Below are 26,697 nucleotides of genomic sequence, written 5' to 3'. Positions count from 1 at the left end.
TTCCAAGAGTAGCTCCATGGAGGTTATACATAGCTCTTCGTGGACTGAGGTGCTGTTTGAAGGTGGTGAAAGATTCACAGTTCTCACCTAAAATAAAATACACAGCATTTTACTACAATGATGTCTGCTTTGGGAGCGCAAAGACTTCACACATTTCAGTTCATTCTGTAGCCAGAAAATAAGGATTCCACGTCTCTTTCTGCATATCTAGACTCATATGCCCAGATGCTTTTGCAGACGTAAAGATAACCAGCAGAGAGATATGATGTATCAAGTGTTTTCAGAAAGAAAAAGAATTCAAAAATAATACTGCGGGAAAAAAACCCCATCTTTGTGAATGGTATTGGAATAAAATTACTATGATCTCTGTGGCTGTGATGCTGATGTCTCCATGTAAAATGAGAATAGTAGGGGTTTTTTCTCTTCTTTAAAAGTTACTGGTATTGAAGAAAATCTGGCCCAGTCTGTATGCAAACTATGAGATCTGGTTCTTTCTGCTTGTTAAAGAAACCTACTGTTGAAAATTTATGTATGTTCTTTATTTCAAAAGCTTCTGAAATATTTCACCTGCCAAAATGATACCACACATTTGAAATATGGTTACCTTGAAAACAGAAGCCGACAGTGGAAACAGAAGAAATACTACCAAACTGTGATCAAATGAAAAACGTGTGTTGTTTCAAAAGCATTCCACACAGGCCACGTAACTCTTTCCATACAAAATAGACGGTTTGTCAAAAATCTTTTACCGGTAAAAGCAAGCGTCTACTGATACAAACTAAACAAACCGAAAGACAACACATTTTGAAGCTTACAAATAGTGAGCAAGTGAAACGCATCTGAATGAAAAGAACATGGGACCTTGAATAAGAAACTCCTTAACCCTCATCCTGGCATTGACACTGATGTTTTAACCAGCCATAACCACCCCAGCAGACCTAGCAGAGTCTACACTCTCCCAAGGATCAGATGTCTGTGTAGTACCATTCTGATGCCTTTACTGAGCATCAGTAATATTTTACTCCATTAATTTTATCGACCTATGAAACAAAGTGAATAATCTGGCAGGCAATAGTATCAGGATCTGACTCTGAACTATTCTGATCCAAAACTTATGGTGGAAAGACTCACACCGATGTCAAGACGCTGTGTATTGAGCTTTATGTTTAACTGACTTTTTGAAGATGTAAAGCTGTATGTAAATTCTAAATAGGGCTATTAATTTGTGTGTTTTCAATTTTAAAAATACCCTATTGACAGAAAAAACTTACAAATAGCTGCAGTTCCAAACAAATGGAAACCAGGTGTAGACCACAATGCAAAGAAAACCTAGATAAGCTAATCTACAGAACTTGCAGATAGCTGGATGCACAACTTGCACTGGAAAGTTAATTGAACAGGTAAGCCACCTTCCATGAGAAACAGATTAAGCAATAAATTCAAGCATCATCAATCTAAAATTACGCACTTAAAATTGCTTCTTCTCTTGTTTCTGCATTTCGCTGTGTTGGATCATTAGTTTTTATTAAAATATGACAATGCTGTTGAGTATGCCACTAACCAGCTTTTACCAGAGAAGGAAATAAGAGACAGAAGAACCATAAACTTATCCTGCTGAATGTGATCTGGCCATAAATACAATTATACATCCTGATGGCCTGACTTGACTTTGTATGCTATGTAGCTAGAGAAGAGGGAGCAAGAAATCACATCCAAGCAACCTCAGAAAATTTGAAACAATTATTTGAATGCAGCAGGAAAGCAACTGAAAAGGCAAGTGTAGGAAATCCTCTGATTCGGGAGAGAGAGGGGGTGTCAGACATTTTTGATACCACATTGCATTATTTTTATCATAAGGATGGGTTCAGTTTTAATTAGAAAACCTGATTTGGAAAAATGCTTATACCATCAACAAATAGCTCTTTCATTTTGCTGGTGCTCAGAACTTTAACAGGTGGTTAACTAACTCATTATTTCATGCGGGCTTTTTACCTACCTTTGTTTCTAAAGGCAGAAAAAAAGTCTTTATTGTTACATGGGTTTTGGTAATGCAGCAGCTGCTGTTTATGCTGATTCTTGCTTACTTGCAAATAGACCTGTGTTTATTTTGTGCCACGCCAGCTGTCAACAAAGACATTTGAAGAATAATTTCCATACTCAAAAGAAAGGCTCTGCTCCCTCTTCCTATTGCTCATTTCTTTCTTCTGCATTCAGACACGACGTGTGTTCATCTGGGAAAGTGTCTAACGGTAAGTTAAGAGAGGAGCTGAACCTGAAACGCCTGATGGTCCCATGGGTTTCCATCGATTACCCTGAATATATACACAGGGTATATATTATGAACTCCTCCTGACTCTGTCAGTATTCTGAACTTGTTCTCCAAAACACAGTGCTCTCCAAAACGCTGCCAAGGACACCATGACAGTTACATTCTCAAGTGGAAATGCCCAACTGCTGCAAGATTAACTGACTTGCAAGCTTTGGTGCTTGCCTGTGTTTGAGACGAGTCACTCTGTGCAGCCTTATCCAAAACTTGCAAGTGCAGCCACACTACACAGAGTGTCACTGTATTTGGATGACGCTTAGAGAACTACTTGCCTGTGTTTGAGACGAGTCACTCTGTGCAGCCTTATCCAAAACTTGCAAGTGCAGCCACACTACACAGAGTGTCACTGTATTGTGGCTCAGAGAACTACAGAGAGGGACAGCAGGCTGAGACCTAGCCCTGATTTTATCACCAACCAACTGCTCCTGTAAACAACTTCTTTTATCAATTACCAATATTTTCTTAGTAGGTTCCCACTGGTGGAACTGAGACTGAAAGTCTGAATCATGACTTCTTCAGCGTCTAAATCTTAGACCTTTCACTAACTCGGTTTTCCCTCCAGCCATGCCGCAGCACTATTTCTCCAAAGTATCCAAAATAGCTGGTATTTCCTTCTGAGATTTGAAGCTGATAGTATCTTATTCCTTAAGTCAGTGCATTATTACCTATTAGCATTTAGCACATTTAGTATTAAAATCAGTAGAACCCCTGAGGACAAATCACTTTAAAATCAGTCATTCAGGGACTCCTAGGCCTGATCAACAGAGCTCCTTTATCCCCTGTAGATTCTATAGGGAAAAATGCATTTCCTGTTCCCAAAGAAACCGATGCATATGAAACGCCTATTGAGCAAGATGGAGAAGTACTCATTTATTGCTCATACCTCACCAGCCAAGGCATGGAGAGCAGATACCGCTGCCAGCTCCTACTCAACATACACCTGCACTGGGTGCTTGTGCCAAAGTGTCCATGGCTGAGGGGGCTGCAGGGGCCTCTGTGAGGAGAGGCCGGGGGTGGGCCCCGCCCACAGACGGTTTCAGCCAGGTGCAGCCGTTTCCAGCCGGTTCCAACAGCCCCACAGCAGGGCATGGCTGAGCCCCTCAGCAAGAATGGGGGGTCTCAGGGAAAGCACAGTTAAGAAAGGGCTAAACCTGCGCAGACTGAGGAAAAAAAGTGAGAGGAACAGCCCTGAAAGCACACAGGGCAGAGGAGGAAGAGGAGCTGCAGGCTCTGGGGCACAGTCCCCTGCAGCCATGATGGAGAGAGCACAGGGGAGTAGGGGAAGGGTGCAAAGAGAAGGGAGCAGCAGAGAGGAGCTTTTAGGGACTGACCACCACTCCCTGCTCCCTGTAATTTTTAAGTGATTTCCCTGTCTTTATGTTAAGCCAGGTGATTTTTCATCTTCCTCCCATCCTGTTGAGGAGGGGGAGTGAGAATGTGATTTGGCAGCTGGTCAGGGTCACCACTACACCCAAAATGCAGCTGCACCGTTTTTGGTTTATGATTGTGGTATGAACTTGCTATCATACAAGAGAATTGTTTCCTTATTTTCTATAATGATTTTATGAGCACACTCTTCCTCGGCTTTCACCCTGAAGTAGCAGTTCTTCCCATGATATGGGTGAATATGTTCTCTGAGAGATTGCACCCGTGGAGTACGTGGAGTTGGAACTGTTGTGCTACTTTATACACCATCCATGGCCAAAATAAGCGTGTGCCTCCTACAGACTTACCAATGCTTCCTCACAACACTTCTGTCTGGCACAGTGAGATGAAACAACTCATCCTAGGTCAGACTGAAAGTCTATGGCAAACCAGGAACTCAGCCGAGAGCATTTACGTCTGAGTTGGTTACAATAATCACCAAACCATCTTTAATTGTTTCATTATGTGCCATAGCAGGCCAGAACACTGGGGACAACAACCATTTCATTGTTCTGGAACAGAATCGTAGCAACTATTTGTAGCCAAATGACACAAGAGTATGTTGTCACCACTGCATCTCATTCAGAAACGCCTGAAATCGGCATTCACGTATTGCCAAGTCTTTGCTGGCCATGGATACTCACATTTATAAATCTAAGCAGGCAGAAGAACATGCCAGTACAAGTTGGTGATTTCTTCTTTTTCTGCTACAATTACTTCCCAGCCAGCAGACATGAAGAGCATCACTGAATCTATTCTCACTCAGTGCACTCCATATGTTGCCGAGGACTCAATCAAAGATGATGCCAACAGAAATACAGAGCTGCACTACTGTGATATATTTTATCCTACCACTGGCTGTCTAAAAGTCAGTAATTCAGGTTCAGTTAGAAGAAATGTTCCCCTAAAAAGCAAATAGTCCAGTTGCAATTAATTAATTTACATAGAGAGTTTGATTCATCCTTCACTTTTCTCTGTATTCAGAGATTGTTTTGAGCTTTCTTTTATGAGTAAGCTGTGTTTATAATAACATTTTACTTGTACAGATCTTTGCTTGAAGAAGGTGATGTATAAATGTTATATGACATTGCTGCAGAAGTCAAACCCATAACATTTATATATATAAGGTGTTAATCAGTTGAAGGAACTGGTCCCAACTGGTTCTTCTCTGAAAAGCTTCTATTAGCTAAAACATTTACATGAGGTATGTTTTACACAGGGGAAGAAAGGAAAGGATCTACGCCCATTCCATGTCTCCTCACTGCACCCAGGAGTATGCTGGGCAAAAAACCATGGACACGTCTTTCTAATCATGGCTTTGTACCGTGGTTGCCTCTCAAACTGGTTAAGCAGAGAGGAAGGAGGAAAAAGCAAATAAGAAGTGAGGATATGAAAAGGAGACATGAAAGGGAAGAAATAAGCCTAGCACATGGAAATATGTGTGCAAGCTCTCTTCTGTCTTTCAGTCAATGAGGGCTTATTTCCATAGCTGAGCCCTGGTAGGGAGAAGTGCGGGTAAATCAGTACGAAGTGAACTACCAGAGTAGGAAAAAGGTACAAGATACGGTCCCAGTTGGATATACTTATGTTAAATCCCCATTTCAGAGCTCTAGTGTGCCTTGAACTGAATGGCTTTCAGTAGGCAGGAGACTCCATGGGCTGAGGCTTCTTCAGATCCTGCAGCTATCAGCCAGTCTCGCTGCTTCCAGGCCCACAGTTAGCAGATACTCTTTGAAGCCACCAGAAGTATGTCAAGAATTACAAGCTACCAGCACATACATATCCAGGCTTCAGATCTGAACTCTATTTTTGGGGACATGTTCTGAATTTCCATGTGGCAAGCGAGAGAGAGAAAAGTGGGCGGAGGAGGGAGTGCAGGAAAGCAGAGATGCTCTGTAAAAATTGCCTCACCCTGTCTCTGAGAGTGGCTGATATGTTGTCAAGGGGTAAACAGGAATACCAGCTTTCCGTTTAAATGTCTTCAAGTGTTTTTCTTTAGTAACTCATCATTCCTTGGAGAAAAAAGCTTCTATAGCAATAATTCATAGTGGTAAGTCTAACAGTGAAAAATGCTGTTGGAATTATCAAAAATAATAAAAGTCCTGCTGTGCTACTGGGTCACAGTATCTGTGTCAGCTGGGAGGAAATGCTCACAGAACTGGGCAAGAAACAGCTTCTGCTGGTCTGTGAGGCGTTCTGCTATGAAGCAGCTCTCAAATGAGGAGCAACTGGGCTCCAAAGTGGGATCTAATGAGCAATGTACCTTGGTTTATGAAGGATCTCTGGACAGTGATGCTACTGTGTGCACTGTCCAGCAGGACACATGTGTCACCACAGGTACTGCCAGCAGGGCCTGTCCAGGATCCCTTGTCTAGGGACCCAGTCAGCATTAGGAAAGCTAAACATGCATCTAAAATCTTTCCAAATGGAAGTGCTCAGCATCCTAACTTGCAATTAAACCTGACAAAGCTGCCACTGAAATCTGAGTTTGTGGTGCTAAGCTTTTGCTCTCCAGCCTTCACAGATCAGCAAATGAAGGAGCCCAAGTTTTGCTCATATTTATTTAAATGAACTTAGATGTGTACATGCAATGCCTGGCCATGTGCACCACTACAGTGACAGGGTGAACAAATTAGGCCTGTGTTGCTTGCATACTTCTGAATGTCCGTTTGGCTTTGAGGACAATTAAGTGCATCAGGGTTGAGGGATGCCTGATGAATTTTCAACATTTCGTTTAAAACAGTAAATGTTTTCTCAGAAAATATTTCATGAAAGATGCATTTGTTTCTGGCCTTCTCTATTCCCCTAAGAAACTCTGCAGACTGATTCTGTGAGCATGAAGGCTCTGGCTTAGAAAATAGAGGTGATGCAGTCCTGAAGTGTGCTTTCATTTGACAGGTTAGTTTTTGGAAGGAGTTCCCACATGCTATTAACTACATGCATTAGCTGCAAATGAAGTCATGAATAAATTATCGTGAATAAACACAGACATCCAAAGTCAGCCACAGCAATAAAGTAATAATAATGAAACTATGAAAGAAACACTGCCTTTTTCTAAGAGGTAATGCTAACACACAAGTTGGGAGGGTGGAAATCGATGCATCAGAACAGAAAAGGTTAGATATTTTCGCTAAAAGTTAACTAGCTGTTAAAAATTTGTCTAATGGTAAGCAAGCTTCAAACTTCTCAGCAGAAGTTGTTTACATAGGATCTGCATACACCAAATTTATACATATTGGCAGACTACAGGCAGGCAGAGAACTGTGGAGGCACTCACATAGATCCAGTATCCTGAGAAAAATCTTGCGAGGGCACTCAGATATATATCGACAGTATTGGAAATACAGAAGCTAAGCTGTATATTCTTGAATTATGTAGCTGGTCTTTTTCCTACAGTTATCAAATGCAATCAAATTTTAAAGATCTATAAATCCTCCTATATGTGCTCCACCTAGTCACTGGTTTTGGCCAGGAATAAATGTATTGGAAAAATACAATCTATGTATCTCATAGTGATTTGATCTGAGAAATCCAGAGTTGGCCACTGCTGAACAGAGTGCTGGTCTGACACGCTGTGCTCTGTCTCATTAGGACATCCCTTAAAGGATTTGAAGATGGATTTGAATCCAGCAAAGGTGGAAAAGCATATCAAAAAGAATTAAGCCAAAAGAGATCTTCATTACAGAATACTTTACATCATAGCACAGGAGCTGATGAGAAACCAGCACATAAGCACATAGATATTTGGAAAATCTAACCTCTATTGGAATTGGTGGAGTCACCTGGACTGGATTTAAACACCAAAATGCTCCAGTAGATCAGGGCCCTATTCCCATTCCTCCTCCCTGCATTCACCCTGCCTTACAATGCACTTTGGCTCAGCTTCTGGCTGAGATGCTGGCTGCGCAATGTGCCAAGCGATGCATGCATCTATCTGAAGTCAGGATCGAGTCCTGAGAATCTGTCTGTTGCTTCCAATTAGTGGTTATACAATGTGACAAGAAAGAAAAAAACACTGTGGAACTGTGAGCTCCTTTTTGTCGTTGTCTAGAGACGGGATCAGAAGAGAAGCTTCAGGCAGAACATCTGTAATGTGGACAGACAGATGTTTGCAGTTGCAGCTCTATGCTTTATCTTTTTCAGAAGTTAACATATATTCATGGAATTTCTTTCCCCTTCATGGCAAAAAAAGAGGTAATCCTCCCTTTAAAGCAGTTCAATCTTCTGCTTTACTGTAAATGGGTAGGTGGGTGAGATTTATTTGTTAAACACTGCCATAAATATTTAGCAGAGCAGGGCTCGGTTGAGAAGAGGACATCTAAACAGATTGCTGGTGAGCTAACCCTTGGAGATTTTCCAGATTTCTCTCTCCTCCTCCCAATTTTTTTTTTTCCTCCTTTACAGCGAAACTAAACAAACATTCAAAAGGAAGTGCATGACTGGAACAAAAAAACCCCATAAATAATTCAAAAGAAAATTAATAGGATTCAAGATACCACTTTCTGATTATCGGCATGGCTGCTACTTTTTTATTTATTTTTTTTTTACAGTAGCATTATGCACTGTACCAGCTGGTTGCTAATCAGTCGATGTCTTTCACATTTTTGAAACTCCTTGGAAACACATCCCCATCAAACAGCTTTGAAGTCCAATTTTAATTTAGATGCAAACTATCCCAAAAGTACTGATAGTCTAAAAAGCGCCTCTGGCAGTCTATAATTATAATGCAATAGAGCTGTCAGATCTGATTAGAGTGTCGTTTCAGTAACTCGGCCCATGCAGCACTGTTTAGCCTCACATGATCATTCAAACATTCCTCCCTACCACTCAATACTCACCCAGCACTTGGCTATGTAATAGATAGGGCTTTATTTACTTGTTGGTTTTCAATCATCCAGACTCTCCAGACCATTGGAATGATAAAGTTGTGCAGAAAAGCATCCTCCAATCTCCTTATCGTAGAGATATCCCCGATGCAGTGTTTCATCTGCAAGAGATTCACAGCACACGGCTTAAAACAATCTACTGGTATTATGGCTTAATAAAAGAGCAATACTGTATCACAATGCCAGGGCTTGAGGAATATTACTGTAGCTGAAAAGACCCATTCCAACTCAAATAAATAACATTTGGAGGATAAAAATAACTCTCTTAAGAAGGATTTCTGTGCTTCTGAATCCACCATGCATCCCCTATGCAAGTGCAGTGCCTTCAGCTGACCAGTGGGGTTACCCCAGACAGGTACCTGCACCAGGGCTATTTAACTGATATTTGCAGTTCTTGCTGCTTTCAGTACACACCATGAGCAGTGAAAACAGAGAAGGTGAACTGCAGAAAACAGAGGCAGCTTACACAGCCAATCTGACTTGAGATACTCAAAGTAAAAGCAGAAAGAACCTCTCTTGGCCTTCAGCTTTCATCAGACTCCCTTACACTCTGCTCCAGGAAGGGCGCTGGGGAGATGCACTGCCAAGTTTGAGAGTGGTATTAGGAATATGTGAAAAAAACCCAACCCAAAACTCTCCCAGGCAGAAAGGCAACACCAAATACAAGGCATACTCATTTCTATCTGTCTGAGGGGTTTATTTTGTGAACTGCCCTGTGCTGTTTCTCTGCTCCAGGCCCAGGGCCAGCACTCTGCCTCCCCACTCTCCCTGTGCATTCATTCTTTCCCCCTATTCTTGGAATCCTCTATCGGAAACAGACCCTGCATGTAATGTCTGAAAAGAAGGAGCTTTTAACATCTTGGGACATGCATTTCCTTCAGCTCCATTGTCTCAGTTATATAAAGAGATGAAGAGAATCTGGCAATGCTTGGGATTTGGCAATGTTGGCTAACATTTCCCTTCTTGATTCTGTCTCTTCTAGATGCTTTTCAGAAGCAAAGACAGAAAAGATGACAATTCAGACAGCCCAAGTGCTGTGATTCATACAAACCATGTGAGTTCTCCCTACACAAGCTTTTCCTCTTGTTCACCTATAAAATAAGATCTCATTATAGTCTGAAACTCTTATTAATAACCAGATCTGAAGGTCAGCAGTCTCATTGATTCTAGTACCCAGAAAAAGTCTAACTTTCCATCCCTTTTACTGTGGGCCTCAAACACATCGATAGTCTTTTGGGTCTGTTCAGGGTCAAACAGAAAAATAAGCCTATTAATACAGCAGGGTTTAAAAATATTTGAAGAGCTAATTCAGCAGAGTTTATATCTCTTGTGTAGACTTCACTGGAGCCAGCATTCTTCACCCCACATTCAGTCACTCTGAATAACAGACAGGGCACTTTACTCAGCCATAAAAGAATTGCAAGCAGAGATGAATCTCATCCTTTCTTTTTTCAGACAGCTAGCAAGCCACCAGCCTCCCATTTTCAACCTAACTACTGAAGACAGCTTAATGAGGCTCAGGGAAGATCACCTTGAATGTTAGCCAACGGCCCACTGTCACAGGAAAAGTTTCTTGTGTCAAAAACTGTATAACCCTTGAATAAATCTCTTTGATTCTGCTTACAGTGGGGCTCTGCTCATTCTTGCTCCTTCAGCTCTCACAGTGGGAGGTGTGAATGTGTGTGGGATGCTTACGGTGAGGAAGACAAGGTTATCATATTAAAATCTTAGTGGTAATCATTAATTTAGGAGAAGCTATAGTGAGTAGTGAAGAACGAAGCGTTTAGAGACAGACTCTCATTCATTTGTAAGTCTGTAAGAGACAGACAACACTGAATAAAAAGCCCTTCAAGTGTGTATGGACGCTCAGCTTGCTGCTAGCTTGTGAAACTTTCCCATGTTGGCTTGTGGGCATCATGTGCGTGCACAAGTATGCATCTCTTCACGGCACCTCCAGCTTGAGAAAGAGCCTATTACAAGAAGAAATGAAGAGCAAATAAAACCCATGTAATTGCAAGAAAGTGTATTTTCACACAAGCAAGGAATATATTAACATTTCGCTCTCCACAATAATGCAGTAATATACTGGAATCTGAATTCTTGAAAAACTATTGCTAATGCTGACCTTAAAACGGCCCAGAAATAACTTCAAAGGTCTTAGTATGATTGTTCAAATATACCTTCAGAATTTTCTGCCTGCCATTAATCAGACTTTTCTTATTAATAACTTTTTATCTCTCAAACATTTTTCCTATAAAACCATGATTATAATTAGGCAATGGAGGTGCTTTGACCACTGCTTAATATATGGAGCACAAATGTCTCATTTCCACCCTAAACTTCCTCATGTGGCTGCTGCACTCGCCTGCCACCCTTTCATTCCTTTTCAGAGGGAAATCTTTCTTGCTGCATGCTTGCACAGCACCTGCCAAACTGGGATTCAAGTGTAACCAGAATAAACTTTCTGGTCTCGTTATATTAACTGGTCTTAATATGAGAACCACAGCATTAAAGGAGCATACAGAAAAGCAGTCTGCATAAGAAAAAATGGGCCTTTTCTTTTTTCTTAACAAATCGTGCAAGTTTTCTCATTTCTCTTATGGATTAGGAATAAACTTAGTCAAGAGAAAACATCTGTCCAAATGGTGAGGAGGGAGAGAAAGCCGTACGCCTGAAAGAACTGCTGCTTAGGAATAAGACAAGAAAATCTAGAGGGCTGGCTTGGGATTTAGTTCTCTGGAGGGGAAAAAAAGGGAAAAAAATCACTGCAATCTGTTCATGTATGGGAGAGGGACAGAGGAAAAGACAAGAGGGCATAGCTAGAGGAACATCTGCAGAAGTAATCTTCTAGAATAACAAGCAGCATACACTGGTTTAGGACAGACATCTGTGCTATACGCAGTAGAAATAACCACAGCGGTGTAAGCAGCTTCCCTTCCTCCCAGTACTGGCGTAGGAAAGAGGTGGGAAGGACACATGACAGACTGAAATCAAATGAGGGACAGATACTCCATTAAATGGCACAACATCCATTTCCTTCTATGCGCTCCGTCTAAAGGCAGTGCTAATAGAGGAAGCTGTAGGCAGGCAAATTACCTGTCAGATGCTGGAGGCTGCTAATGAAGAAAGATTCATAAAGCACGGGAAAACGCAGCCAATAAAACATCACTGAATGCAAAATAAATGAGAAGACTTGGCAGAGGTGTGTAGCCCTTCTTTTAGTGTGGAAACAGAGGACTTGGAACAGCAGATGGAATAGATATAGCCCTGATATGGTGAATAGCCCCATATAATTCAGTTACTCTGCTCCTAGGTTTATAGAACATGGTATTCTCAGAGAAGTGGTGACTACAGTTACTTGCTATAGGTGTGTACTGCCATGCAGGAGGATTAGATGGGAGTTCTAGCTTTACCACAACTGTGGACACCTTGTTTTAATTGTGCAGATCACTTGGATTCCCACAGCGCTCTCTCCAAGCCGGGTGTTTGAGTTGTCTCAGCTACCTGCGTAAGATGAATGATACCTCTTGAAATAAGTAGGATAAATCATCCCCTAGAAGTCCCCTTCTCTCTACTGCATACAGAGGGAGTCTAGCTTATTTACAGCAGACGTCTATTTTTCATACGTCTCAAGCTACGTGAGATAAGCCTCACCATTTTTCTACATTTTTCCTGAGTATCTGTCAGCAAACTGGGAAAAACATTTCCAGTCACACTGTTGCACTATGAAGACATCATCCATTACCGTTTCAGAGGCAGTCACACACAACTGTACTAAAACCAGCTCTGTAAGAATATAAACAGATTTTTTAGAAGGCAGAAGGTGGTTGTTTGGGGTTTTTTTAAAATTTAATTGTGGTCTAGGTTTCAATGTTAGTTTTATTTTTCCTGTCTAAAAGAAATTAAAGGTGCACTGTGAACTGCAGTTCTAAAGGGAGTTCTATAGAATATCAAAGGCAACGCTACAAAGCGACTTTTTATTTGGATGTTTTTGAAAAAAAACCCAAAAACAAAGGAAAAGGATTTTGGTTTACATTGCAATAGGCTCAATTCTGTGAAGCTTGACAGGAGTAGCACTGAAACACTCATCAGTCATGCTCCGTTTCTATATTGGGCAGATGAAAAAGTTTGGAGCTTCACAGACACTGCACTTCTAAACAGAGGAGTCTTATGTCTGGAAACGCAGATTTGACAGAGTTGAAGTGGTTCACAAACAGATATCGATCTCTTGGATTTGTAGATAAAAATTAGTGGAATAAGGTTGAAACATTCGTTTGTCTTGAAGTCTGAAATAAATGTTTTAGGTAGCTATGACTTTCAGATTATATACCAAATGATACCTGTCAAACAGATACAACTGAAATATGTCTGAAAGACCAAAATTAAGTATTTCAGCAAAGTTAATTATAAGATCTCTGAGACTTCAAAGAAATTTTCCCACTATTTTTTTCCCTTTGGAACAAATGAAGTAATAGCTGATACTTCTGCAAGGAGCTCAAATCCCATTTCAGAGCCAGCTCCACTCAAGGTATCAGTACAACCAGGTCCCCTGCTGTACCTGCACATGTACAATACACATATACCATATAAATACACCACACACTACACATAATAGCTGCACAAGGGGCACACCTTGAAGGGTTATCAGAGTGAAGACATTGCACATTTCAGGGGCTGGTTTCCTGTGCTCCTCAGCTACCTTAACATTCAGTTATGTGTGTATGAGCAAGACACAGTACCAGAAAGCCATTTAAAGATGGTGATGATTTGAAGGCATCTAAGCTTGAGTTATTCAGATTTCTAGGGAATTATCTGTTATTTCACCACTGCAAATTATTATGGTATTATGCAAGCAATTCTTAATGCTACTTTTCCACATTAAATCCACCGCTTCTCAGGAGGTCTCAGCCACCAGGTGCTATTTTGATTTAAAATGTACACAGGAGAGATTGAAATGAGTAGAGTATATTATCTCTGCATGCGTTTGTCACTGACAAAATGTATTAATTGCACATGGAAATCAATGCAAAGCAGGGCAGCTTTCAACCAAGCCATGGAATTAAATACAGGGGCTATCAGATCTGATAATCCCTTATTGAATCAAACACATTGCCAAGGTCACCAAAAACAAGCAGTCTGTGAAATATAGCAGAGAATAGTAAATCACATGCACAACATATACTTTATAGAACTTGACATTAAGTATAACTACCATATTATTATAAATAAGATGTATTTTCCACCAGATATTGGCAATGTTGAGGAAGGAGAGGATGCTTCTGTGGGACACAAGAAACTAAAGCTCAGCTCTTGGCTGAGCCTCAGGATTTGTGCAAATTACCTCATTCTTCTCTCCTTTGGTTCTGTATTTGGAACTAACCCTAAACCAAGATATTTACCTCCTCCGTGGAGCTATTCCACTTGGAGAGCTCTTTGCATTGAATTTCAGGATCTGAACGACATGTGTCACCAAAAAGGGCTCTTTCACTAATGCAACTGTCACCACCAAACGCCAGTGGTTAACACTGAGTAAAGATTTTAAACATAAAACTTTGGATGGTAAGCAACTGCCCATTAAAGAAAATATTAGGTTGCTCAAATTGAGCATCACTCACACATTTCAATGCAGCACGCAGCAGTTTAGACAAGCACTGATGGTGTCATCACTAAATATTCTCTCCAATTTGCTCTTTGGCTGTTTACTGCAACTTCCTTCCTCTTCTCTTGTTTCTTCAGGTAGCCATCACATTCCTCACTTGAACCCACTGGCAAGACTGGAATGACACAACTGCACACATCAGAATGAAAAGGATATTTGCAGACATCATCTCACATACTCATGAGTACACGCTGTTCCTTTTCCTCACCCTTTATTCATCCCGTCTCTTTGGATTTGTAAGGTCTTTGGGTCTGGGATTGATTTTTGTCCTTTGTCTAACAAAACAGGACCTAGAGGGAAATAGCCTTCTGTGTGCTACATTTCACAGTACTGTGATATTAGGACTCATAGGCAGCTGATTATAAAGTCCATACCATACTTAAAACAATGCACTAATTTATTACTTTTAAAGCAATGCCCAGCTATCCCTTTGGTAATTCTGGCTGTTGCATTCTCAAGAGTTCCTTTGATTCATTATCCCACTATGTTACTAAAATCATGAATTATGTGTCGGTACATTGCATTTAACATAGTATACACAGGGGCAAGTACATCTGCTAGCTATTAATCAAATATTCACTAACAAAGCTTGATTAACAGCATTTTACATATTTACAGCAAGAATGAAAAGCATAATAGAGCTCCACTGAAGTTAGATGATAATAAATTATTAAAATGCATTTATCTGTGCACTGATTAGTGTGTGGGATAGACAGAACTGCAGGTACAGTTTTGTTCATCACACAATACCATTTACTTATGGAAACAGATCAGATTTATTTAACACATCATTTTCAGCTTCTGGGGGGAAAAAAAAGCCCCAAAAAGCTGTGTACAGCTGGGTACACTGTGAGTCAAATTTAAAGCAGGTTTCCTCACATGTAATTTCCACGTCTGCCAATCTACTGGCTCAAGCGTTCAAATCAACTGTATCACTGACGTGTCGTGTAGAGCCTGACACGTGCACACCCCAATGCCGAAGTTTGTTGTGATTTTGGGTAACTACCTTAAAGCTGTCCAGTCTTCAGCAGCTACCCTAGGAGGGGAGATTTGTCAAGTAAGCACAAAAAAATCTGAGGCCTTTTAAATGGATATGTAAGAGCTTCTTTCTGGTAGGAGTCAGAATTACAAAACCATATTCTTATATTTCATATCTGGAGAGAAGGCCAGGAGCATTTTCTTTTTACTGAAGCTGAACTGATTTGCACAGAGCTAAGCATAATTTTCTTACAGAGGCCCAGCTCCCAGCTATGACAAGGGATTAATAGTCTGGAGCCTGTTTACCCCGCTGAATCCTACTCAAGTCAGTGAGAAGTCTGAGGGTTTCCAGGCAGCAGAATTGGTCTCCGTCATTAATTATTGGCAGTTTCTTTAACTAGACTTCAGAGAAAATCACTTTTTTTTCCTAAATTGCCTTTTTATTGATTTTCAACAAAACAGTATCACAGAAAGCAAACACGGACTATAAATGAGAGCTTAAACATGCAGTGCACATACTGTTGAACAGGGGAGAAAAATATAGTATGTTAATAAACCCAGCTAAAAGAATACAAACCAGAAAGTAAATAAACAGATGCCGGAATTACAGGAGATCAGAATTTGAGTTCAGGGAGAAGAAATTAGGGTTTGCATTACAGAAAATTACAGTACAAGGAAAAATATTACAGGAAAAATATTTGCAGCTGGTGTAAATCAATATTGACTCTGTTAATTTACTCTAGCTGAGAATCCGTCCATGCATACTTATGTTGGTATTTAGAAAACGAACCCATTTGGTCTCTGTGGAAAATAACTCCACACGAAAAAATCTTTTTCCTCGATCACTTATCTAAGAGCTCGTTTGTAAACCATTCTACAGAGAGTAAATCACTTATCAATCTTTGCCATAAAACAAAGGCAGAGATAGAGTCTCAGGTTTAATCTACTGTGAGTGGCACCGTGCGGCCAGGAAAGCAATTTATAAATAAGAGTGCAATTAAAATGACCTTCAAAGTTTTGCTGTACAGTCTAAAGAAGAACAAACTGGAGAATTTTAAAACAACAAACAGCATATAAGAATATAAACTGCATGTCTCTTACAGAGACTTCTCTTAACTCCCAAGGACACAGCTGGGCAGGAGACATTAGATGTGTATGACAAGGAGCTACACCGTGGTTCATCCCACGGGGTTAAATCTTTGCCTGTATTTATCTGGGGGCACAGTGATGAGTTGGATGTGGAACAAAAGTCCATAGGAAGCCAGGCTTCACTGGCTTGACTCCTCCCAGAACAACCTGGTTAATTTACTTGATGACAAATCAGGGTAGCCTGTAAGACGCAGGGACGGTACAGAGCTTGGGGTGTCTGCACTACTTCACAGGAGGAGAGCAGAACCCAAACTGATCTGGATAGCTAGGGAAATGGACCGAGATGAGCAGGATAGAAGTCAAAAGACAAGTGCAAAGCACTACCTTTAGTAAGGAGAAATCAAATGCTCAAGTGCAAAACGGAGAATTACTGCCTAGGCAAAAACACTGCAGAAGAGGAGCTGGTTTATCACAAACTGCAGCTGAATCAACATGTCACTGTTGCCAAAAAAGGCAAGTTTCAGTCTGAGGTATTTCAAATGGAGTTTTATACAAGATGTCAAAAGAAGAAGAAACATCTCTGGAAGGTTTAAAAACAGGTGAAAGCAGCATCTTTCAGGAAAGCTGAGGATACTTCTGATCCTACCTCAGCTTGGGCAGGAAACAGCAGATCTCATGGGGTGCTCAACAGCCTTAGTTACTATGATCTTATGCACTCAGATGAAACTTGAACGTATGAAGCCAGACCAAAGCAAACATATCAACACCACGTTGACTTGAATTCCTGTCTGCAGAGATGGGTACCTGCCCTGCTGTCCAGCTGAGAACTTCAGCCAGGCAGTGATTCAGGAGTCAAGGGAAAACTACGTGTGATATTCTGGGCTGAGCTCCCCAAGCGCATGAGGCTTTCAAGAGAACCTAAATTCATTTAAAGTGCTACAAGCTATTTGTTATTTGCTTTAGTTTTGATGAGTCGCAGGTTTTTCTGAGCTGTGCTTGGAGTTTATCAGAAGTCAGATTTCCAAAGATAAAATTCTGTAGTAACCCAAACTAATCTTGCGACCACAGCCACTGTACGTCGTGCAGTTATTCTGAGAAGTGAACATTTTAAGGCTTCTCCTTTCTCCATATCCACAAGGAACTTGGAAAACAGAAATCTGTCAAATGTCCAAGCAAAAGAGATGCCGTAATCACACCAGGGGATATTAATTGCAGCTCCTGATTGAGCTCTGTAGCTGCAATCAAACCAATGCCAGCTCCACCAAGGCTCAAAAGTCAGAAGCTGTGCTTACCTCAGCAAGCAGAAGGTTACAAATATGTGATAATTGGAAGGAAAGGTTGATTGACTTACATTCCTCATTAACAACTGAATTTCTCTTTTTAATAATTGTGCTACTTTTTTGCTTCCAATTTCTACAAAGTTGCCCAAAATAGAAGTAATTGTTTCTGTGAAAGATGAATTTTAAAAGTTATTTAATTTTATTAACTATGAAAAAGAAACATCTTCCATAGGTTTCACTTCCAATTCTATATCATCAGAGGCCATGTAATAATCTGACCAAGCTTCATTATAAAGTGAAATAAAGGTAATAGGGTGTTTTATCGATAAGCCAATATGAGAACAAAGTTTATTCATTAATTCTCAGAGTTTCTTCCTTCTGTTCATAATAACGATCAGAAAGGTGGAGCGATAGGATCACATGGAGCAGACCGGGCTCAGTAACAGCCAGAATTCAATGAAGACATCGCCCTTGCTCTGGCACCTCTGTAAAAGGGCTGAAGCAATGTGAGGGGGCTCTAACATCTCTGTTCAGCTGTGGGGAACCTTTTTTTTTTCCCTACCATAGCACCTGAAAAAACCTGTGTATTTCCAGGGATGTGGATGTGGCAGGAGCAGGAGGGGTGTGATGGAGCACAGCCATACCAAATCTGCAGGCAGCACTGTCCCTGGCTGAGGTGACTGCAGGAGGTGGCATGGGGAGCCCTGGACCCCTTCATTTTGCTCATTCTTCCCGGCCAGGCCATCCCACCCTGGGCACAGAGCTCACCCCTGGACTAACATCAGGGCTTCTGCACAGCGAACTGGATTAGGAACAGCAGCAGCTGAAAACCAGCCTGCCAGAAGAAATGGAGATTTGCTGCAGTGTGTTTTGAAATGAGCCGCAGGGATCAGCAATTATGGAAATCGGTGCTACCACTGACAAAATAGCTCCAACTATGGCCTCTGCAAATCTCAGGGAATTGAGGAGCTCAGCACAGGTCCTGACCTCCATCTCTAAATCCATCTCCTTAGCACCTACATCCTCCTTCAAGTCATCAAACGGTTGTGCACACACACGACGTGAATTGTAGAGTTGTAGAGGGAAGCAAGGACATCGCAGAAAGTGGGCAGTGATAAAAATACTTAATACTATATTTAAAAATTAAAAAAATAAGCAGAGATGTCATAATTGCTTTCAGCAGTTCCTTAATTATCCCAGAATCCCATAACATCTATAGCCTGCTGAGCTTTTACCGAGTGCACTCTGAAGTTAAGGAGCTCTGTCTCAGTGGCTAGGTACCATCCCAGGAACCAGTTTTTCCTACCATACATTATGCTATGTACTCATTTTTCCTACATCTGAAACGTTATCAGAAACATATAGAAACAGATGTAATAAATGCATAGAAATGTCTCCAGGAGAGACACATCCTTCTCCTCCTCCCTCTCCTCTCCCTTTCTCTCAATGCCAGGCTCAGACCAGGGACCCCCTCCCTGTGGGAGGGCCCAGGCTCCCTGGTGCCAGGCAGAGCTGTGGTTTCTTCCTGGACCAGTGGCTCTTCGCTTCCAAAGAGCCATTAATTACAGGAGAAACGGATACAAGAAGTGGCCCAACAATACCAAGAAGGGACGTTTTGGTGCCTCTGTTTTATGATGGAGTTCAGCTGCAGCTCTGTACTTCTGCAGGCTGTAGAATATTCACTCAAACCAATGTTTTAACTGGAACAAGTGGAGCAAATAATTTATGCAGCATATCTAGCCTCTGTTTCTGAATTGATAAGAATGATTATTAAATGTCATTTACTTAGAACACCTTCTACTTTCAGTCTTGATTTAATTTAATATCCCTTGGTTATGAGTTATGCATTCTCTCCATGCTTGATTTTAAACAGTATATTTAATCTAGGCAAATATCCATATTCAGACTATATTGATTGGTGCTTATTACAAGCTATCACTGAAGATGTATGAGAGTTTAGATGGGACACTAAACACATATGTATTATCCTAGAAGATATTTTCTGACTTTTCTTTATTAGAAATAAGCACTATGCTGTGCTGATGATGACAGATTATTATTCAAATTTCAACTAAAATTGGATTACAATATCTGCTAGAAGCCTTTTTGTGACATGAATTGCTCTTTCTCTGTACTCTTAACACAGAATCCTCTTTGTCAGCTTTATCTTAAACTTACAAAAAAATAAGAGCAAATCTGTTTTCTCGAAATACGCAGCTGTCAACAGTTGAGAGAATATTTTTGATCAAACACTTGCTATCTAAGCTGAAGAACACATACTTGCTCTGAAAGGTTTTCTCTAAGTTGGACACACTAATATTCCATTATATGACATGTCGTGTGCTGGAAAGACCTGAAAAATAGAGGGACTGACTGCTAACCATGACATGTATCATGTAAGCAGCTATTTTGTTGGTTACAAATCTTTGCTACTCATTAGCATCCAATCATAGCTGACAATGCAAGCTTTCCAAACCGTGTTTCAAGCTTTTATTGACCGACATCTATGAGTGTGGCTGGGAATTAGTCAAGAATCTGCTGGTAGCTCGTCTAAGAGCTGTCAGTACCCGAGTGCTTTGTGCATGGCAAAGCTGGAGAGCACTGGGAAAGAAATGCCAAAGAAGGTGCACTAGGATGTGTCTGCAGCTGTAACAGACGAGTAGCTCCCTTGTGGGTAATGGTCTGGTCTGTCTGAAGTGAGGCATGGGTTTCTGAGCTCTTGCAACTCTACTGCCGTGAAGTTACTGCTATCATAGAAGTTAGGTGACTACGTCCATTAGCTCCATACGCTGCATGCTTAATAGTAAACATTGTTGTGTAGCACAAATCACATTTTTGGTTCTAAATGGTTCCAGGTTCTGATTTAATAAAGACCTCCCTATTGAAAAGAGCTTCTATTAACAAGAGCTTTCGGTGACAAAGGGACAACTTTACCATTTAAAAATTTCAGTAGCAGGGAAGTTTTACTGCTAATGAAATATATATTTTCTTCTTTCCTATCTCCCTCTCCAGGAGCTCAATACAGCTTAAGGCTGCAAATAAATCTCCCTTTCATTACTGCATTTGCATTGCCATCTTGCTTGCAACTCACACACAGTTTCATGAAAATCTTGTCCAGTCAACATGGACCATGTGTTACTGGTATCTCTCACAGTCTTTCAGCAGCTCATCTTTGCAACAGCCCTATGCAGTAAGGATGTCGAAGTCTCCTTTTACAGGTGCAGAACTGGCGTGCAACCAAAAGGGCAGAGGTGCATTTAACTGTGGCTCAAAGCTGAGTGTCAGCCTGGGAGTCTAAACACCCCTCACGGTCAGTGGGGTAGAACAGGCTCTTCCTCGAGGTGGCTGAGAGTCCTGCAGCCAAGTACTTGTCCTGTGGCAAAATTGCCTTTCTCTTTCCTTCTGCTACTCAGCAAGGTACTTGTGTTCAGGCATCTCAGCTACGTGAGATGAATCTAGGCACGAACAACATGCCTCGGGCCACACAGGAAGGCTGCAGAGAAGACCTGAACCCAAGCTGCTGTAACACAAGGCTGATGCCTCCTGAAGATCAACAAGCATCCAACTCCCCCATGGAGCCAATGGTAAAAGGGAAATAAGGGAAGCAGTGCACAGCAGTGCCCTGGTTTTAGCAACTCAATGTGTAATGCTGCTTATTTTTGAGCACCATCTACCACTGTGTTACCCACCTACCCCTTATGGACAGAACAGCCATCAGAGCATCTCATGACACACACTAGTGCCAGAAAGGGAAATGAGAGCTCCTCACACCCAGACTAGAGGCTTACTAAAACCACCCATCCTCTTTGTCAGACAGGATTTACCTTTATGTTCTGTCATGTCTTGCGATAACATGGTTTTAACATATTCAGTTCAGCTGAGTGACTGCAGCACAGCAACTGTTTTGCAGTGACTGTCAAGCTCTTAAAGCTACTGTCTGTGATTTGCACACAGAATTACTGTGTATCATCACTTCAAACCATAAACACAGGTAACTCAGACTTGTCAAGAACTGTACAACAAATTCATCCTTAGCATAACTCGGTGGGAATCCAATGGAGTTTGTACTGGAGATGGATATGGTCCACTGTCTCTTGATTCTTGATATATTGGGATCAAAGCCTTGCCAGGAATCCCACTGTGTACGAAATGGCTGCATTTGTCAGCATTCAGACATTCAACAAAATACTCCCCAGTGTTTCCTCCACTCCAGAAAGAAACAAAACACATTCAATAATAAAAGCCTAAACCAAATACAAGCAACAGCAAACACAGAAAATGAGGCTTGATCATCACCAGAAATTCATCAAAACCTGACAGGCCATTTATGAATGGATTACTTTGCTGATAAGATTTTTCTATTAAATTTTCCTTCTTGCATATAGCTCAATGAGGATGTTCTAAAAACATGCAATGATTCTTCTTTTGCTTTCTAAGTAAGATATAAATATGATTACTATTATTTCCAATGGGATCCTAATCAAGCAGGAAATAGAGCATAATGTTGGGTTGACAGTAATTCATTTCCAAGATCAAGGTACATCTCCTGAGAACAACGCTGCAGCCGTCACTATCGTTGTTTAGAATTGCACAGCAATGCTGAATTGCCCTTCTGAATGCCTGCCACCTCCCCGAGACTTCTGTGCTCAAAAGGAAATTGCAACACCCTCTCTGATTTTCAGTTACACTTTTACTTCAGGCCTTTCACTTTGTTTAATGTTGGCAAAGGTTACGGGGTTCTTTTTCTGAAATAATCTTCTGAAAGCTGGCAAAAAAGCCCCACAGCAGGTCAACAGAAAATACCTCTGTTTCCTTGCCTACATCGATAAAAACTCATAGTGAACCTGTACCAACATCTTTCCTCCCACTGCAATGCACTCTTAGCATTCAAAGCTTCATAAACTACTGTAATAACAGCAGTGGCACACACGTATCCAGAAGATATGTAGGTTAAATTTATACCTAAAAGAGCGCTTCGGGTTTGGCTTTTTTTCCGAAGAAGAATGAGTTTAACACATTTGGTATAAAGTGTCTGTAGCCTTACTCTCAACATATATACAAGATCATAAAAGTATAATTTCTCTTTTTAAAGAGAGAGTTTTCTTTTTTGATTTCTTAAAAGAAAAACAACTTTGTTTTAGCCATATGTCTCCTCTGTGTATATATTGGACTTGGAACTGTGTGGTAGCTCAGACGAGGAGGAGACATATGTTGAAAGCTGTTCTCTTTTCTCTGTTCAAGAAAACAAAAAGAAATAAAGAGCAGTTGCTCCAATAGACAATAAAGTCAAAGTAATACCTCAAAATGATTACAGCAGTAATCAAGTCAGAGCCACGCTATTGCTCAGCGTGATTATTTGCTTCCTTTCCCAAAACTGAGCAGAGCGGTTGACAGTGCAGTGTGCTCTGGTATTGCACGAGCTGTAATATGGAGAGAGCATCAGTTAGACGAGTTAAGGGGATTCAGCAGAAGTGAAGCGTGACAAATTGGGAGAAACAATCAATGTAGACATCATTATAAAAGTCATATCAATGATTTAAGTAACTTTAAAACATCCATAAAGATCTACAGTGCTGTGAATTAAACAAAAATTGCAGATTATATAAAAAATCCTTAAACACTGTTTTGAGGGAGCCTGTCATTCTGGGTGACATGACTATAATTTCTCAGACACTCAACATTTGCTCTTTTCTTCTACAGTACACACCACCTAGCACAGAGCTATACTAAGGGTAGTTGCAATAACAGCTATTTGCCTGACAATATTTGAGCAATTAAAGAATTGCACCTACCTGAATATAGGGTAAATGCCACTATCATTAAATAGCCTTTGGAAGGATTAGCAATCCTTAATTACTTATATTTTCCTTTCATAAAGTCTGTTCACAAAGAAGGGCAGGTCTGTCCCATCCCACCCCTTACATATGAGACCATTCAAATATCGGTGTTGGCCACGGTGTCTGATAGTTGTGATGTTTTCCTTTCAGAAAATATCGATGTTTCACGGGAAAATTGTTTTTCCTCAGGTTATGGCCACTGAAAGCCAGCAACTTTGAAAAAGTGCTTTAAAAGTAACCAATAATCTCTGTTTGCTTTCAAATGCAGCCTTATTCTTCTATTGAAGAATTTCAATTTGTCACATGGCACTGAAAGTTAAGCACTACCCCATCACTTATTTTACTTAAATAGTAGACACGAAGAAATGCAGGAGAAACAGGAAGAAAATGAAAAGGCAGACTTATTTTTCGAGTTCTGAAGGAAAACCTGGTTGTGTTGCTTCTGAGGTCAACCAACACTGAGCACACTCAGCTTCCTTTACTTGAAGCTGTAAATTTGTCCAAGTCCAAGGCAAGTTTTGATGTATGAAATAGCCCCCATTACTCCTGCTTGGCTGGCAGTGCTCAACTGGCAAGTCCTGCAGGTCATTTTTTTAAAATTTTCAAACGGCTGAAATATTTAATTTAAGGTATAGCTTTTCCATTAATGAAATCAAAGGGGGTTGGTGGAAATACTCTGCAGGCTTTTTACCATTAGGCCATTTAAAGAACATAGCGAGAGGAAAATCAAAACCCTGTAATGCCTGGAGGGGAAAAGCAAGTGAGGAATAATTCAGAGAAAAGATGAAAAAAGGGGAAGGGAAAAATAAAGGAGGTAATGTAAATGTTATTCTGGTTTGTTTTCACAGCTCCTAAGTAAACTCTCCCACTTGTAATCCAAATTATATTGGCAAATTACCATTTACAGACTTCTTTTCTCTGGCTGTAATAATTTATACCCCTTTCATAACCGCCTCTGTCAGTTAAACAACAAAAAATAGTACCAACCCGTATCATCTATTTCTTCATCTGCTATTTTCCACTGCCCATTCTCAGTCCCCATCACCCACGTTGAAAAGGAGCTCCTGACACTAGGGTACATCAAAACAACTTCAAGTGGCGGTGAGATTGAAACTCAGAATAATGTTTTTCCTAGCATTTTTAATTAAAAATACTTAATATGAACCCCCCCGGAGCTTTTCTGGCAGCTGGCTGATGGCTCTGCACTCCTGTCACCTGAGGATGGGAAGGAAGGCGAATGTCACACTCTCATAAGTAGTGGGGGGCACAGAGGTCCCCAAGAACCTGGCTGGCGCTGAATAAAGTCTTTCTGCACTGCATAATGAATGCAGTGTGGTATGTGTTTAATGCCTGGCAAATAACAATGAACGCGAGCCTGACACTTAACTCTAATTTTTCATTTGGGTCCCAAGTTGCTTTTGCTGCTGTTGTTTTTGCAGAATCATAATAAACAGCCACATTTAGAAGAGTGTTCCCAGCCTGCGCTGCTCAAAAACGCTCAGCAAAACCTGCAAGTCCTGTCTAGGCTGGAGGAAACTGCTTACTGGAATAAGAACTGCAGCAGTGAGAAACGAGAGGACACAGAGGGATGATTCAGTTGAGGTTTTCTTAATAAGTTGGTTGCTACCTTCCTATGAGGTGACTTCATTTACTTTGACTTGTCAGTAGACTATTTTATTGTGTTGGTTAGATTTCTAACGCTGCTCTGATTCATTGTGTATATTAAAGGCAGCAACAAAGAGCTCTGCCATGTCCTAATAGAGGCTTAATAAGGATTATTTACACCAAACGCGCACCAAAAGACTCAAATCATTCATGTTTGTGTAGGGTTTCAGTATCACCAAGCGAAGCACAGTAGAGAATGTACTAATCAAAGGAATTATTATAAGCTACCATTCCAGTATAGGTTGCAATAAATACGCAGAAGGGTCTCCACAAGGCAAATTTTAGGCACAGAAGCCTGGTCTCTGTAAGCTCTTTCTGCAGTCAACAGAAAGAGACAGGCACCTTCAGAGGGCAATTCGGAGCAGGAGCTAATTTAAGTGCTCTGAATTGCACTCCTGAAATCCCTGTCTCGCAGTGGTTTATATATTGGAGCCTAGGGAGATGTACCTCCAATACTGACACTGAAAGAGAAGTAAATCTTCTGTGTTTTGTAAAAGAGTCGTGACACTTGTAAACTGAGGGCATGTCAACACGGCAAAATAAGACAAAGTGTAGAGAGGCCCAATTTAGCCCTGATTTGGGCTGGCGAGTCCACAGAGCGCAGTAACAAGCAGCTGTACAACAACACAGCCCTTCTGGAGAGGTTTCTCATCTCACCCAGCACAGGACGGGCCAGCTCTGCAGCTTCAGGGACCTTGTGCTACTTGACTTTTTCTTCCTTGTTAGGGAATAGCAACCCCCTTGCTTCCCCAGAAACAGGGAGAAGGGAGAGAGAAAGAGAAGTGCTGGGGATCCTCCTAGCACGAAACGGAGCTGATGTGGGAACAGATAAACAAACTGCAAAAGTAGGGCACATCAGATGCGTGCATGACGTGAGATGAGACCTATTCATGTTTACTTTGAAACAGAAGACTGACAACTTTGAACAAACTTCTTTTTCTTATCACTGATGCACAAAACAGAATAAATACATATTCAAAACCGGTAGCAAAGTTACGTGCAAACCCTATTCTTTAAAATGCACCTATTATTTTTGAGTTGTGACAGTAACAGGGCTACTGCATCTTGGCTGCAAGGTTTGTATTCTCTGAAAATCATCTTTGCAGAAACACCACAGCGTGTGAGTCAGCAGGTCAAAATCCTCCACCACATCAGTCAGCCGGAACAACGGGATTTCCAGCTTTGAACCCAGAGAAAGCCATCTTACAGCCTGTCCTTTCCAGTCAGCCTCTTTCATTTATTCATGTTTGTTATGTGGGAGCGAAGGGGGCAAATACCGGCACTGTCTCCAAAGGGAAGGGGATGGGATTCGAAGAGCTGCCTTCAGCCTGGGCACACGCTTCCCAGCTGTGGGGATCAAATTATTTCACCCATAGGAGAGGAACTGAGGGGAAAAGAGAGGAACAGAGGCTTTTCCCTGTCTTCTGCCATTGCCTTTCTCAGGCTTGCAACAAGGGGAGCATACAAGGAGCTGTTAATACCCAGCACACAACGGCTACTTGGGCCATCTTCTGCCTACAAACTCTCCTGAAGGTATTTATTATTTGCCTGA

The sequence above is a fragment of the Mesitornis unicolor genome, unplaced genomic scaffold (assembly GCF_000695765.1).
Source record: "Mesitornis unicolor isolate BGI_N332 unplaced genomic scaffold, ASM69576v1 scaffold2681, whole genome shotgun sequence".
Taxonomy (NCBI): domain Eukaryota; kingdom Metazoa; phylum Chordata; class Aves; order Mesitornithiformes; family Mesitornithidae; genus Mesitornis; species Mesitornis unicolor.
This window is presented reverse-complemented; position numbering follows the sequence as displayed.